General features: G+C 47.5%; 1 protein-coding gene across 1 annotated transcript in view; it reads right to left on the minus strand.

The window, feature by feature from the left end:
• HDAC6 (histone deacetylase 6) overlaps positions 1–16,242 on the minus strand; it is a 1,945,770-nt gene that overhangs the window by 573,947 nt on the left and 1,355,581 nt on the right. The gene's annotated exons all lie outside the window — the stretch shown is intronic.

Raw genomic sequence — 16,242 nt, forward strand, 5'->3', positions numbered from 1 at the left:
CTAACCGTAACCCTAATGTAAACCTTAATCTAACCCTAGCCCTAATGTAACCCTTAATCTAACCCTAACCCCAACCCTAACCTGAAACCCTAACCCAAACCCTAATCTAACCCTAGCCCCAAACCTAACCCTAATGTAAACCTTAATCTAACCCTAGCCCTAACCCCTAACCATAATGTAACCATTAATCTAACCATAGCCCCAACCCTAACCTCAATCGATAACGCAAACCTTAACCCTAATCTAACCCTTAATCTAACCATAGCCCCAACCTAACCTCAAACCCTAACCCTAATCCAACCCTTAATCTAACCCTAGCCCCAACACTAACCCTTAACCCCAACACTAACCCATCCTTAACCCTAATCTAACCCACAGTTTAATATTACTAATTTCGATGGATCCATCGAATTATATTCAACGAAATGGACATTCTATGGAATGGAATTTCGTTGCTTATAATTCAATGGTATGGTGTTATATGCATTAGTATTCGATGGATTGACCAGATACCTCCACTAGCAACTCACTTGGCGGAAGGATATACTAATCCAACATATGTATCAGCAGGCACCATGGTAGCGCCACCAGCCACAGCCCCACCTCCCCTGTATGTCTCTCCTCCGGAGGTTACTGCCCACACCGGGGTGAGCGCAAGAGACCTAGAAATAGCACTGTCATCAACACGGACAGAGTTGGCAGGCTAAGACCGGCATGTGATGTAACAAAGGCAGATACAACCGTGCCACCTATAGGGGCACAGACACAACCAGTGGGGGATGAGTAGAAGTCAGGAGACTTCTTATTTAGAATAGACAACGCACCCATAAGAACCGTTCACATGGAGCGGGATGGATGGATAGACGGCTTGGGCTATGACAATGTAGGGTCACAGAGAGGAGAGGAGGAAGGCTGGAGTGAATTTGATGAGACCGAGGACGATGGGGAAGGGCACGCAAAGCAAGCGCCCCAGGGCACACCGAGGCTAGAAAGTTTGTGGGGCGGAAGTTTGAGAGAGATTTGGCAGGATAGCAGTGGAAAGAACAAAGGGAAGTGTGACTAAAGGCGGAAAAAGCAAGATGAAAATGCAAATGCCACTGATACACAAGGGAGCAGGGAGGCCTCATTACGTACCCTGGGTGCAGATGGACAAGAATAACCTCCTCAAGGCACTCCAAGCACTCACAGCGGGGGCGGAAAAGTGGATATATGCTTTTGGAAACACAGCGGGGGTGACCTTAGCAATAGGAGACATTAAAAGCTTGTTAGTGGCCGTCGTTGGGGACCAAGCTGAAAATGTATGGGTGAAAGCAGGGTACCCAGGAGTAACACTGAGCAATGATGTCCATGATGGAGCCTCATTCAACAAGGTTAGGGCCAGGGTGTGCGATGCATTGCGGCGAGCATTCCCAGACACCCCAGATTTACAATCTATCATGCAGTGCACTATGGGGGATGATGAAGACGCTGCTCTGTTTATTCCCAGGGTCGAAGAGATGTGGAGGGCAGAATCGGGCAACGCCTGGGACCTATCAATACCCTTTTTCTATTTTATAGTGAAATAGGGCCTACCCAAAGAAGTGCAGAAGGCTCTCGACAAGACAGCAGGAATAGAGGCAAAAGTATGGCCTAAAATTCAAAGTATTATAATACACCATTGAAGAAGAATAGAAGTGCAAGAAAAACGATTCCGAGGCGACAGGCTGAGGAAGAGAAACTGTTCCAAAATAAGTTAGTGTAAGTAGCTGTGGTGGTGACAGTACCAGCGCCAGAACTTGCAGAGGAGGGATGGTACGCCCCAAATGCAAGCATAGCGGCAGTGTGGGCTGAAGGATGACAAGGAAAGTGGAGCGGCAACCTGCAATTTTCGGGGACATAGTAGCAAGGAGGACAGCAATGAGGGTGAGGTGGGTTTCGAGGGTCGAGGGTAAGGTGGGTTTCGAGGGTCAACTGGAGGTGGGTGTGGGGTGAAGAGGAGGGAACAGGGTAGTGTCGGACATGCAGGAGGTGGGAGTGGGGGCACTTCTCCAGAGAATGTCGGAGCAGGAAGGATGTAGAATAAAAAACTACAATCAGCAGAATTATGGCCCTCCACCCCAAGGGAATTCCCAGGGGTCACGTCCCAGAATTACCTCAATTCCCTATGAGAGCCACCAGGCTTACACCAAACTACCCCTGCAAATTCCCAGCCCCTTTCCAACGCAAAACCAGCAGCAGGCAGGTCAACATTATAAACCTGGTCCTAACACGCAACAAGCGGAAAATAGGAATGCCTTCGGCAGCATACATATTGGCACAGTGGCCCCGTTTCAAGGCGCTAAAGTAGTAGGGGGTAAACCTTTTTCATTCCTGGGAACAGATGCATATCCCCGAGTAGGACAGCCCACAGAGAGCACTTGCATGTCCAGTCCTGTCAATGACCCTAAATCCAGAAGAGGAACTGTTGGTGGGGGTAGAGATAGGGAACAAACAATTCATCTTTACGGCGGACTCAATAGCAGAGAAGTCGTGCATCAGTGAAGGTGACTTCCCGTTATCAGACAAAACTCACGACTCGCAGGGATTCTCTGGGGCAACAGTTCTATACACAAACGATTTAGATGTAAAGGTGGGAGCGGAAAGTCGTAAGGGCCCCCCCTTTTATACTCGGAGCTCTCCTGTCAACTTGCTTGGTAGGATCTGCTACGTAAACTAAACATGACAATCTCATTCACCGACAGCGGTAACATCTGCGCCACACCTGGCATGAGATCAGTGAGGGCAATGCTTGTGATGCATGCCATAGCACGCAATGTAGTGGTACAAGGTATCCATTTTCAACCCCGACATGTTCATTTATGGCATTGCAGTTGTAAGGAACTAATGGTGGCAACAGTAAAAACAGACAAAAGTGATCAGAGTTCAAGAGTGTTTATTTATTTATTTATTGTTTACATAGAAACCTTTACAAAATATTTTCCATTAAAATAAATATTATGAATGAACAAGCATTAAAAACATAAAACAGACAAATCCATCACACATTATTATACTAATTAATAACAAATCTTCACTTCACATCGAAATCCAATATATAAATTAGAATAAAAAAATAAATACGCAAATTACATTTCAAAACATCTCTTCATTAATTCCAATTCATGTTTTCAGGTTCCATTCTGGGTGTTTATTAACTGTATGCAGAATGGAAAAACGCCTATTCTAAACTGAAATCTAAGATGGGAGCAAGCTTCGACCATCAAATGAAAAATAAGGCAGTCATTGTAGCATCTTGTCAAAGTAAATGACCTATACTAAAAAAATCTATTGCCAAATCCTTACAACTAAATATTGAAAGAGTGTGGGATAGGGTTTTCAAGAAAGAAAGAAGTGTTCACAAATAATAAGCCCGGATGTGATTGCTAGGGGTCTTCCTTCCCCAAGATCTAAGCACGGGACAAGGTTGATCTCCCGAGCACAGCACCCACTTGAGCTTTCCCAGCACGAGCTGATAGTTCTGTATCAGCTATCATGTTTTTCAATGGTTAAGCCTCTTTCAACCAAAGTCTTTTGCCTTCGAAGGCCTGAAGCTTTCGACAAACACACACAAAGTTCTGTTCCAAGTATACCTTTGGTGATGGATTCTCCCCATTTCCCCCTCTTCCGGGCACAAACCCCACACAAATTGTATTCAACGCAATCAAGTAAACAGTTCCTTTTCTTGATGAACATTGGGTAATGGGTTCACCCTTGGATCCCCCTTTTCTGGGCGCAGAACCCTAGAAAGTTTGTTTATGATACCAGGACCTTGGATAGCTATGTTCTCTTGCTTTCGAGGGCTTGTCGGATGTAAAGTATGGAAACAAAGTTCAATCAAAAAGTTATTTTCCTTATTCGGGTGATAGTTCTTCACGCCAGTGTTCCCCCTCTTCCGGGCTCAGACCCCCCTCAAAATCTCAGCCTCCCTCCGCCGGGTTCACTATGGCTTTCCTCTCCTTCGCAAAGCCTAATGTCTTTTTAAACAGTTCTCGTGGACATCCCTCTGCCAGGTTCACCTTTGTCAACACACTGTTTCTTAGGACTTTAGACTTCGCCCCTCTTTACTGTCATCCCTCCGCCAGGTTCACTGTGCCACTTTACAATTCCTTTTGCTGACAAAGATTGCAGGATTCACTTCCCTTGCTTTCTCTTGATGCGGGATTCACTTCTCTTGCTTTCTTAATAGTTTGTCGGTCAAAGACCTTCGACTGTACAGGGATTTTGTTAAACCCCCTGTTTGACCACTTTGACCTGTCTTGGTGGCTCTCCTACGATCTTTTGGTATCTGTAGTTTCAATCACTATGGGATTACCCAGAGTTTCTCGAGACAGCACCCACATGGTGCCGTTCCCCTCTGCAGCAGGTCTTCCCGTAACAATTTTACAGTTCTTTGAACTCTTCGCAATATGCCATTTTGCGACTTTCATTCAACACAGCTCGGTTGAATATCGACTATCCCCTCGACTCAGCGGCAGTTATGAACCGCTTGGCTTTCTATTCAGAGTCAAGGTTGTACCACTGAGACAAGCGTCTCTCCCCAGCTTGGTTATCGGTGGAGGAGGGTCACATGTACCGTTGACATTTGGTGCAACACACACGTTTGCGGTCTTACGATTCCTTCTGCGGAGGGTTCACTAGCCTTGGTCGGAAAGGGCAAGGTCACTTCTCTCCTTGTCACTCCCTCGGTATGCAAAGTCTTTCTTGTCCTCTTGAACTGCAGTGCTCAGTTAGCTCTCTTGTTATGCGTTTGCCTTGCTCGTACTGTGCTCTTTTGCTCCACCTTTTATCCCTGTGGGAAAGGGCCATTGGCTGCGTGTGATTGTGGTCAATTGCCAGACTTTGCCTAACCCTTGTATTGGGACACGTCAGGTAAACGGCTCTGGTGTTAGTCCGTTGTCTTTCGTGTGGTGCGAAAGTGTCATGTCGGAAGGGGGGGACAGTGTTTTTGAATGTCCTACGTAGTAGGATGGGCAAAAGGTGTTGCCAGAAGGGGGATACCACGTCTCACCCGTCGGTGTCCCACTCCCCAAGGACCCCCCCATCCAAGTGATCTTCCCTCACTGGTTCACCCCCAGGAATTGGTTCCAATAGTGATGGCAGTGTTCTGGCCACCTGGATGACAGATCCCCGGGGACTAGCTAGGGAGACACCTTCAGGTTTCTCACACAGTGCTCGCACAAACCGTCCCCCAAATTACCAGAACTTGCAGGAGATGATCCACTAATTCCTTTTTTCAGCCTGTGGTGTCTCTGGAGCTAGTTGCAGGCACAATACTCTCCCTGGACCTAGATAGTCTGCTGGTGTCGGCCAAAAGAATTGTTGTGCTAGGTACTGACCCTCAAGGATGCCAGTGGAACACTGACTTGTGCATTGATCCGACTATGACCGTCAAGGAATTGACAGATGCTGAACTTTTTTGAGGATAACAGCAATGACGGGGAGATCATACTCAAAATGTGTATACCATGTGAGATTATGGTACAGTGCCGAAGAGTTCAAAGCACCCTTATGGCAGTTGACACATCACACCCATTCAGCCAGGCGGATTTACAACAGGTTCCCACGCACCTATGGAGAACCAACCCACATGATGTAGGGATGCTGAAAGAAGTGACCCTGGTAAGGATCACACTAAAAGCTGGGGCAGTGTTACCCCGGGTGAAGCAATACCCATTGTCCAGGGAGGGGATCAGGGAAACGAAACAGGCCTTACTACACCAAGGGTTCATAGTACCCTCCACCTCACCATGTAACACGGCCATAAACCCCATTAAAAAGGCATCAGGGGGAAGTTGGAGGATGATCTAGGATCTCCGCCAACTCAATGACATAGTGCAGAAAGAATTTCCACTTTTCCCTAACTCGGCCTCCATTTTGTGCAGCATCCCCAAGGAAGTGACCCATTTTACAGTGGTCGATTTGAAGAACGCCTTCTTTTCGGTACCTCTGTACACAGACTCACAGTACCCCACAGCATTTACCCTTGGCGGAAAGCACTACGAACACAATCATTTACCCCAAGGGTACTGCGAAAGCCCCAGAATATTCAACAGAATATTGCATGAAGACCTAGATAACATCCAGATGCCCATCACAATAATTCAATACGTAGACAATTTATTGGTATGCAGAGACTGTGAACAGAACTGCTGCAGAAACTCCATTGCACTGTTGGAACGGTTAGCACATAAGGGGTACAAGGTAAATAGGCTAAGCTCCAGTATTGCCAGAAGGAAGTACTCTACCTGGGACAACTCATTTCTGCAGATGGGAAAAGAATTATCCCCGACAGGGCAGCAACAGTGCGTGCCGATGACCGTGATAGACATGCCGAAATTCCTGGGTTTGTTTAACTACTGCAGGCAATGGATTCTTGATTATTCAGCATACACGAGGCCACTCTTACAGGGCCTCAAGGAAGCACAAAAAGAGAACAGTAAAATAGAATGGACCGCAACCGTGATTCAGTTTCAATGATCTAGAGGGAGTGATATCAATAGCTCCTGTCCATGCCACCCCAGATTACATGCAGGAGTTTTACATATTCGCACACTCCAATGGCACACTCATGCCCACGGTACTGATACAAAATAGCACAATGGGCCACAAGCCACTGGCCTACCACAGTGGCACACTAGACTCAGTGATGCAGGGACAGTATGCATGCGAACAAGCTCTCGCTGCTGCTGCTGCCTTTGCAATCAAAAAAAGTTCCACAATTGTGATGGGGTGCTCCGTGACTTTATATGTGGAACACTTAGTGTTTGCTATCATAGACCGTTCAAAGTCCACCCTCAGCACCCAACAGGCATCAGCATATGACATTCTCTCGAGCCCACATATACACGTTGTGAGGTGTAAAACAGTGAATCCGGCCACATTCCTCACAGAACCGTGCACTGACAAAGAATTGCAACAGCACGACTGTGCAACTATGAGGGCGAGGAAGACGATATCCCCATGGCCCGAGACAGCCCTTTAGAGGAAGGCGAGGTGCCTTTTGTTGACGGATCAGCGACCATGGACCAGGACACGGGGCAGAGACATGTTGGGCCAGCAGTGGTGCACCTATAGGAGGATGACTATGAGACACTAGTAATTAAAAGGTTGCCCATGCATTACTCAGCCCAAGCAGTGGAACTCGTAGCACTTATTGAGGCCCTTCGGGCGTCCAAGGGATGTTGTGCCACCATTTATTCGGACTCTGCATACATCACCACAACGGTGCACACGTCTTTCATGCTGGAGAAGGAGGGGCTTCAGGAGGACAGCTTACTAGTGCAACATGCCGCCCTGATAAATACACTAATTTCCATCCTCACAGAACATCTGTAGTGGTGGTTGTCAAATGAACAGCACACACCAACAACACTGACTAAATATTGTTGGGGAATGCAGCCGCCGACGCAGCAGCAAAGGCTGCAGAATATCTCCCTGTGCCCAAGCCTGCGGAGTACGTTATTGCAGCAGTTACCACGAGGCCAGAGACAGACCCCTACTCATCCCTGTCCATAGCGTAAATAATCGAGCTTCAGCGTGGGCACCACATTGACCTCTAACAATGCACTGGGAAAGTAGCGATGCCTGTGGAAAGACTACACACAGCGTTTGAGCAGTTGCACTACCCTTCTCACAGCTCCAAGCAACACATTGCAGTAGACATCCAGGAAGACAGGTTTGTACCTAATCTCCAGGAACACCTCTCAACGATGGTTGTTCAATGCACCACATGTGAAGTGTTCAGCACAGGGATGACACTCCGAACATTGCAAGGCACCCTGCCCCACCCCATCAGGCCATTCCCAGAGTCGCATATTGACTATGCAGACATTGGGGAGAGGTATAATCAGTACCTTACTGTGGTGGTGTGCCCATTCTCGAGATGGGTTGAGGCCGGTCAGTGAGTGCATCCGGATGCCAAATGTGCTGCAAAATTCCTTGTGCGTGAGGTATTCCTCCGATGGGGGGTATGTGACGTTCTGAGAGCTGACAACAGAACCCATTTCTTCAATAAACTCTTTAAAGAAATCACAGCACTATTGGGCATCAAACATTGCATGTGTTATAGAATGGATCAATGGCCTCCTCAAATGCAGGCTGTCTAAATTGTGTAATACCCTGAAAAGAACTGGGTATGCTGCCTGCCCCTAGCCCTGTTTAATTTACGCACTCAGCCCAGCAAGGACCACCACCCCCCCCATGAAATAGTGACCGGCAGATGCATGCAGACGCCCATCTCCCGTGAAGAGGGCATCAGATGCCCATAGAGTTGCAACAATTCTAGGGGACGAATTCAAGCCATATTTGCCACAGCTAACGCGTATGAACAAGTGCATGTCACGACTGATGGCACCGCCGCACCCAGATGACGCACAGAACATCCCAGTTCCACCGACTGCCCCAGAACCCACCCAACCATTGTTGCCAGGGGAACTGCAATATGTCAGAGGTCTAAGAAAATTGAACAATCCAAGGTTCCATGGGTCCTACGAGGTTGTGTTCTCCACCCCTCTTGCAGTAAAGGTGAAAGGGCTCAGATGTTGGATATACCTCCCAGACATCCAAAGGGCCCCTCCCGATTCCACACCAAATACTCAAAGCTAGCACAACAAGTCTAACTCATCTTACTCAACTCAATGCTGACAATATTAGTACATGTACAAGAGATATACGAACATGCATTGCTGCTAAACGCATGAGTTATGTACATTAAATATCTCTCTCTTTCTCTCTCATCCTTACCTTCTTTCACCTCCTTCCCATGCCCACCCATCCCTTGGCTTTACCAGTTCTTGTTCCCACTACACATGTTACGATGAAGACATCAACATCAAATTGTTCATTGCCTAGTGATAGAAATGTAATTAGCAGTGCTAGAATGTATTCTTATCAGTGCAGCCTGCACTTTGCGGCCATTTTGTTTACTTTTCTCATGTTTTTGTTAGGAATATATTGGGGGACACCTTTTATCTGGGCAAGCCATCTAAAAGAGGGGGCAGGAGGAACTGGAACGTAAACGAAAGCATACCTGTTACTTTCACTGAATTGACCCCCCCAAGCCTGAACCTGAATGAAAGTCTGAATAAAAGCATATACATTAGTTTAACTAAACGAAAAAACACAACCACTTATAGGTATAATACAACCCTAACAAATGACAGCAATACCTGCATGACTGTGTGTATGAGTAAGATGTTTAAAGTACTACTTCCAAATGGAAAAAACCTTTTGTGTAGTACAAATAATAGTGTACCTATCTTGAACAGTAGTAGCAGATTGACCATGAGACACCTATCACGCCATAACAGAATAAAAAGGCAAGCACATGCTCAAATATGATGCATACCATGGCTTAGGCCTGGATGCGGTTGAAGATATTCGTCATCCCGAGCACTTGGTACTCCGACATGAGTGCAGTGGGAAGGCGAACAACTAATAGCAGTTGCTATGTGTGTTCCTTAATACTGCACGCATCTGGGGCACCCAAGGTTCTACTACCACAAGAAGTACCAATTATAGAGGCACAACACCTAACTCATCGTGCGCTATGTAGGCTCAGAGGCACTTTCCAGGCACACAACATCCATCTACAACTTGCCAACTCATATGCCCAGAAATGTAAAACCAGTCTGAACAACATGAGCTGTCTAAAACAACCCTAATTGGTGATCGAAGGAGCAAAATATGTTAACAACAAGTGGCAAGAAACGACCGTCATTTGTAAAGCTGAAGGACTTCTAGGATTTCCAGAAAAAAATGTGGCCCTCGTGGAACAAACATGTGCACAGATATGGACACAGCACATCACGAAACTGACATGGATTGTGGCCATGGAGAAGCCGGTGAAAGTGTACCAGGAAAAGACTTATATACTCTGCTTTTTCAGGGAAGGAACTGTCCTTGTAGGCTCAAACAAACAGTGCAACAGAACAGTGTTGATTCCAGACTTAAAGAAGGGCACCGCAGCACTGATGGACTACTACTAGGTGTGTGGCCAACAGGCGTACCTGCACCTCCCACCAGGGGATATTGTACGCTAGCTATGCTACACTCAGCCCTGTTAGTAGCCTCAGAAGAACACCTGAAAGGGGGGCGACTGCCTGACAAAGCACCCACAGTGCCCCCAACCACTGCAGCACAGCACACGCTGCCACCAGCAGACTTTTGCATCCTACCTGAGAAAGAAACATCTGGCCAGCTGCGGAGGAGAAGGAGAGCATCTCATTACCTATCAAAAGACTCATCAGAACTGCTCGCACAAATACCTGACGAATACAAATTGTTTACCTCAGCAGAAACATTTTTTGCATCCTTATTGCTACCCATTATGCAAGCATGAGCCAATGCCAAATGGCTCCACATCCTGCGCTGGGAGCTGATCCAGTTGGCTAATGATACCGAGCAAGGGTTCAATGTTATAAGGGTCAAGCTCTGCGCCATCAGACTAATGATGATGCAAAAACGTTATGTTCTCCACATGCTGACAGCAACGGAAGGCAGTGGTTGAAAAAAGATCAGGAGTTCATGTTGCACATTTGTACCTTCTGAAGATGCTGAAAATGGGACACTGTCACACGTCATCGTTGCAGTGCATGATCTAAGGGCCAAGATGAAGAAGGAAGCTGGCGTCCAGGAAGAAGACTGTTTTTCACTCGCATTTAGTTGGCCCCCATCCTGGCTCGGTGCCCATCATTGCATTTTTCTGGGTCATCTTCTGCACGTGCCAGTTGGGTCTCTGGTCCTGTGCCAAAGCAGTGGCTAATAGCTCAATGATGTTGGTCTCTATTGGTGTCCCTAAAGTACCTCGTAATGCCAAGGAAGTAGTAGTGCAAACTGATCATGCCATTCCCCACATGGTCCCTATCCACTACAGAGATGAATCCGGATCCGCTGATGAAGTCGGGTCCTGGCGTGGTGGAGGAGGCTGATGCAGCGGTAAACGGGTGACATTTCCTCTTCTTGCAGAGGTTGGTGAGGGGCCTGTGGAACAACAGTGCCAGTGTTGGAGGCAACCTCTGCTGGATCTCCATCACTAGGGTGTGGAGAGCTGACAGGATGTCCATGGATATGTCCCTCGGCTGAAGAGGGAATTATGGAGCGCTAGCCCCTGTGCCTTCGTCCTCCTCATGGACTGTGTGGACGGATGCTTGGTAGTCGTCGTCCGTGGAGGAGATGTCCATTGGCAGAACCAAAACCTTGCCGGGCTGCTTTGGGGCCTCCTCGCCCCCTCCCTTTTCCCTCCTGAGGGCCGTGTACCAGGACTAGAGCCAGTGACCCCACCTCCCCTAACCCTCCAGGGGTGCCTGCAGCCTTCGCCGCTGCCTCGGAGGTCATGCTGTGCCTCGTAGGCAGGGATACTCACTGCGCTGTAGGAACCACCCTCGTCGTGTCGGTACTACCCGCCATAGCGGTCGCCCCAGAGGATGTCGGCAAATCAGTCGACAGCATCTTCAGCTGCACCTGATGAGCATGTGAGGTCTTCATCTCTTCCTCTGGCCTTTGTTACTCTGATTTCTCCCGTAACTTGACCGGAGTGGAGGACTTCCTCTTTGAGGGGGAACCTGATTGCAGGCTGTTAGGTAAGATTTTCATTGCAATTATAAATCTTCCTGACCTGGGTCAACCCCAGAACATTTTGTTTTTACTGGTGGATTATTTTTCCTTATAGCTCTGTGAGTGGGAACAGTTTTGCACACTCACAGAATATTTTACTCTTTTTATGGGTGTCATTTTAAGACTCTCCAAAGTGTCTTTTAAAGTTATCCTCTTTGACAACTTTTTGGCAATAAGTCCCTATAGTTGCTGGGTTGCCCTAGGGGCTCCCCTTTTAACTTACGCTTGCTAACCCTGTGAGAACTACAGTTCCCAAGGGTGGAAAGGATCTTTGGATCCCTTTTACATTTTATTAGGCGAGACCAGCATCCTCCACCTTTTGTGGAGTGCTTGGGAGATACAGAGTATCCCCTTTCTCATTTTAAATATAACATTTATGTAACAAGGACAAACTTATCTTTAATGGCTGGTGGCAGTGAAACGTTTTATTAATTCGGTGCACCTTTACCACCAGCGCTCATTTTACCAAAATGGCCCCTGTGAGGTAGTGTGTCTGGTGTGTTGCTCCTAATACGTGCTTGCAGTGTTTGGACCCCAAAGCACACCTCAAATTCATTTCACAGACTTTTGCTTTGACTCACGCTGCTGAGTCTTTCTTCCGGACCTTGCTGGGATACTGCTGCTGTAAGACTCGCCCAGTCTCTTTGTCGTGGCTATTCCCAGACACTCCCCCTCCTGCCGACGCTCGCTCTAATACCATCTCTATAGCAGAGCGTGACGGAGTGAGGTAGAGTGTCTGGTGTCCGGTGGGAGAGGACATGCTGCTAAGGAGCACTAAACAACTGTCTTCGCCGGAACGTGAAAATTCTACCTTTACACGCCAATTACCTGCATTCTGCCCATGCACAGACTTTCCAGCGACATCGAACGAGCTGAGGGTGAGTGAACAAAAACTGATAATTGGGAAATCTTCCACCTGTTTGGCTTGTAATTCTGTTTATTTACCCTCTCTGCCCCGCACGGACACCTTGCAGGGTGCAATAACTGCTGCCAACTGTTTTATCCTTTCCCTCAGCTTCTTCAAAAAGTTTCAGAAACAAGTAGCTATACATGAGATCTAGAATCGCGGACGACACTTCGGCTACGGAAGGTCCTATTAACCTTGCTGAACATCTTCTGGAGCAACACTACACCAATGGCTCTGGTTATTCCACACATCAATGATTCAAGTGCTGAAATTAGCATGGTTACTTCGGAAGAGTTTACGCAAATTGAATTATCTTCTTCTCAAGTGCCGCTTGCGATTGACGAGCCATTGAGGACCTGAGACTCTACATTTAGTCCGTCCTTGTCTTGTCCCTCTATGGGTCCTCCAACAATTGTTAGGGCATTAGTTCACAAGAGCCCTCTCATCAACATGGATCTTATTTCATGTCCATCACAGTCGTTTACGGAGTCGCTTTCCAGCGATCCTGAGGTTTGTGTGCTTTGGCCCATTTTGCTAGTGACCCCTTCCTGTGCGGAGGCGAATCTGGCCCTCTGCTATGGGACTGTGGGAGGGGATTTGGGTCAGAGGCAGGTCAACTTGTAATCTGACCTTAATGGCTCAACAGCAGGGTGAAAATGATGGGAAAGTCCCCTGGAATTCAACTTCCCTCTAAGGGCCAAATGACTGTACCCAAAAAGCCTGGTGACCAGCTCTCTACTTCCAAAGATAAACAATCCCTGGGATCTAGGATGAAAATTTCTGCGGCTTCCAATTTACCTTCAGTTAAGAATAAACCAGCGCGCATCTTCCACAAACTGACTAAACGTTGCGCTGGCTCAGGGGCTTTGGTACCCTCTATGTTTAAAAAGAACAACGTTTTTCAGCCACCTGCCGTCTCGATGGGAGATCTCTCTGATGCTGAAATTTTAGAGGGAGTTGAATCCTGGAATTGGCCCCCGCGAGGTGGTGCAACCTATCGGGGCATCCGTGGTGGTGCCGGCGCTGATTATTCCATTTAACTTTCAAGCTCCTGGTTCTCTTTCAGAGTCACGGTCATACCCACTTTTAGGGCTGGAACCAAAGGAGACTGTCTGCCCCCCTGTCATCAATGGGCATCTTGAATGAGAGGTCTCCCCCTTATATACAGCAAAAAATAAGACCTACAACGGCATTTGAGATCGTACCCGGACCTAGTGGGCTTATAACTGTTTCAGGGGCCAGGCCCGAGGCACCCATTGCTGCAGTACCAATTCATGTCCACCAGACGGTCGAGTTGCCACTAGGGATCGACAGGCCAGGCCCCGTCCCCTGAGCCCCAAGATTGAAGAAACCACTTTGGACGATCTCAGACTGCCCGCTTCGGGGCTGGGTGATCGTCCAATAACTGTGCCAGTTTCTTCTCAGAGCCCATGCTCTGGGTCGCATCTCACTAATCCTGAGTTAACCCAGTCGCCTCATTCACCAAACGGTGAATGATCTACAACAACTAACGACGGACCATAAGGAGGAGAAAATAGACCTTTTCTCAATAATGTCAACATTAACTATTGCCTTGGCCCCGTTCACTAAGTTGTATGCGCAATTGAATGACACGGCTAAGGACCATACAACTTTACTGGCCATGCTCCATACTAAACTTATCTTCCTGGACGGCTTTGTGATTGCAAGTAGTGACAGATTGGTTGGGACAAAGCCTCAATGCGAGCAGGGGCTTGGTCCGACTAACGTCATGAGGCCAACAATTTCTAAATCAGTCCAGACGTTCAAAGTCGCCTTGGCAGTTGATCTAACGATGGAAGGCCGGAAACACCGCCGGCTCCCACAAAGCAGTAATGAAGAGTCTCTTCAGGCTATCATTCCAGCTGGTGCGGAAGCACAACTCTCAGGCAGTGCAGCTATTCCAATTTGTATTCCTCCTAGGCCCCCGGTGGCCGGGGTATTGACTAAAACCTCTATTAAACCCCGCACGGATGTTCAAATTGTAATACAAAAAACTTGTTTACTTGGCAGGTCGAGCACTCTTAAGCCTGCCCCACGGAAATTGTCTATTGCATCTGGTCCTCATGGCTCGTCTGTTGGATGTGCAGCCGCAAATAATACTTGAGCGTCGCCCGCACCGACGAGCCCATTGACGGACCACCTGAGTCCAACCTCACTAGCTTTGTTAGATTTAGCTACATACTCACTGGGCGACTCTGAGTCCAGCACAAGACCGGAGAAGGTGGAGAAGCCCTTGGTTGACAGAAAAAGCCCAAGTTCCACAGGGGAGAGTCATGGGAGCTTGGCCGTGGCTCGCCCATCTTTCAGACACTTGATGAAAAATATCACTGAGTACAATTGAGGGTTCACTCTCTAATTTCAAGGGAGTAGTTGCTTGGCACTTATGCAGCTTCCAAGAACCAGGCTCTTCACCCACCTAAAGATGAAGTATATGGTCGGACATGTGCAAAGCCACATCTTTCACTCATGAAACCCTAAGGCCCTGGAAAGCCTGGGAATAAAAACATCCATACACAGTCTCTCAAACTGGAAAAAATCTTGGATAGAAATAACAGGACCATTCTGAATCGCAGAACGATTATGGATCTTTTGCATTTAATTCCGAATTTGAGATCCCTGCGATCTTCTGATCTGGCGCTGATAGAATTCTGCGAAGACAATCGTCTCGATGCTGTTTTTCTCCACATTACCTCTCCAGTAGTAAAAAAACATGCTGATGGAGGCCACCGAAAGCCTACTGACTCTGGGTTTCGACATAACGGCCATAAAATCAGCAGAAGTGGCTAGTTCAATCTTGCCGAATCAGATGGTGGTGTCAAATGTCTCTGGGTCGGCAGATTTCGATCACCCTAGTAGAGAGACAGTAGCACCTCAGGCATTGCCTCCCAATGCATCAAGCTAATTGGAATAGAGTTAGAGGGTCGACAGGATTTTCGCTTTAAGATCCTAATGGCGAACTCCCCTACTCTCTACATTCCAGAGTCAAACCCACTTACGCACATGTTTTGCCAGTTGGATCAGGACTGACGCAAGGCTCTCCAAAGAGAAGAACAAGTTACTTACCAAATGGTAACTTTCTTTCGACTGGATTTACCTCCAACGTATTCCACATCTTTGACATTAATGTCCACAGCTGTGCACTTCGGAAACTATTTCAGCAGAGGGCGTCCTGCATCGATGACGTCGGGTCGATGTCCCTCGAAGGTCTCAGTCGAAGGCACGTCACCGGATGTTATAAATAGGACACATGGCGCCTGTAGCCTCAGTTTAACTTTTTTCCCTCAGAACATGTGGCACCAGTCTCATGCCTGCTTGACTGCACATAGCCTTGCGGAAACGTAAGCTGCAATCACATATGAAATTCTCCAGAGGGACAGGCTGTGAGGGCGATGTGGAATACGTTGGAGGAACATCCAGTCGAAAGAACGTTACCAGTTGGTAAGTAACTTGTTCTTCGAATGGATTGTGTCATCCAACGTATTCCACATCTTTGACAGACTCCCAAAGCAGTACCAGTAAATGGAGGAGGGAAAAGAATTTAAAGTACCCAATCAGATTTCAGAATAAAGAACTGCCTTACCAAAGGCCATATCCTGAACATGGATTGTATCCAGGGAATAATGCTTAACAAAGGTGTGAAGCGAAGCCCATGTAGCGGCATCACAAATATTCCTAATAGGAAC

The sequence above is a fragment of the Ambystoma mexicanum genome, chromosome 2q (genome assembly GCF_040938575.1).
Source record: "Ambystoma mexicanum isolate Mex_15411 chromosome 2q, UKY_AmexF1_1, whole genome shotgun sequence".
NCBI classification, from domain to species: domain Eukaryota; kingdom Metazoa; phylum Chordata; class Amphibia; order Caudata; family Ambystomatidae; genus Ambystoma; species Ambystoma mexicanum.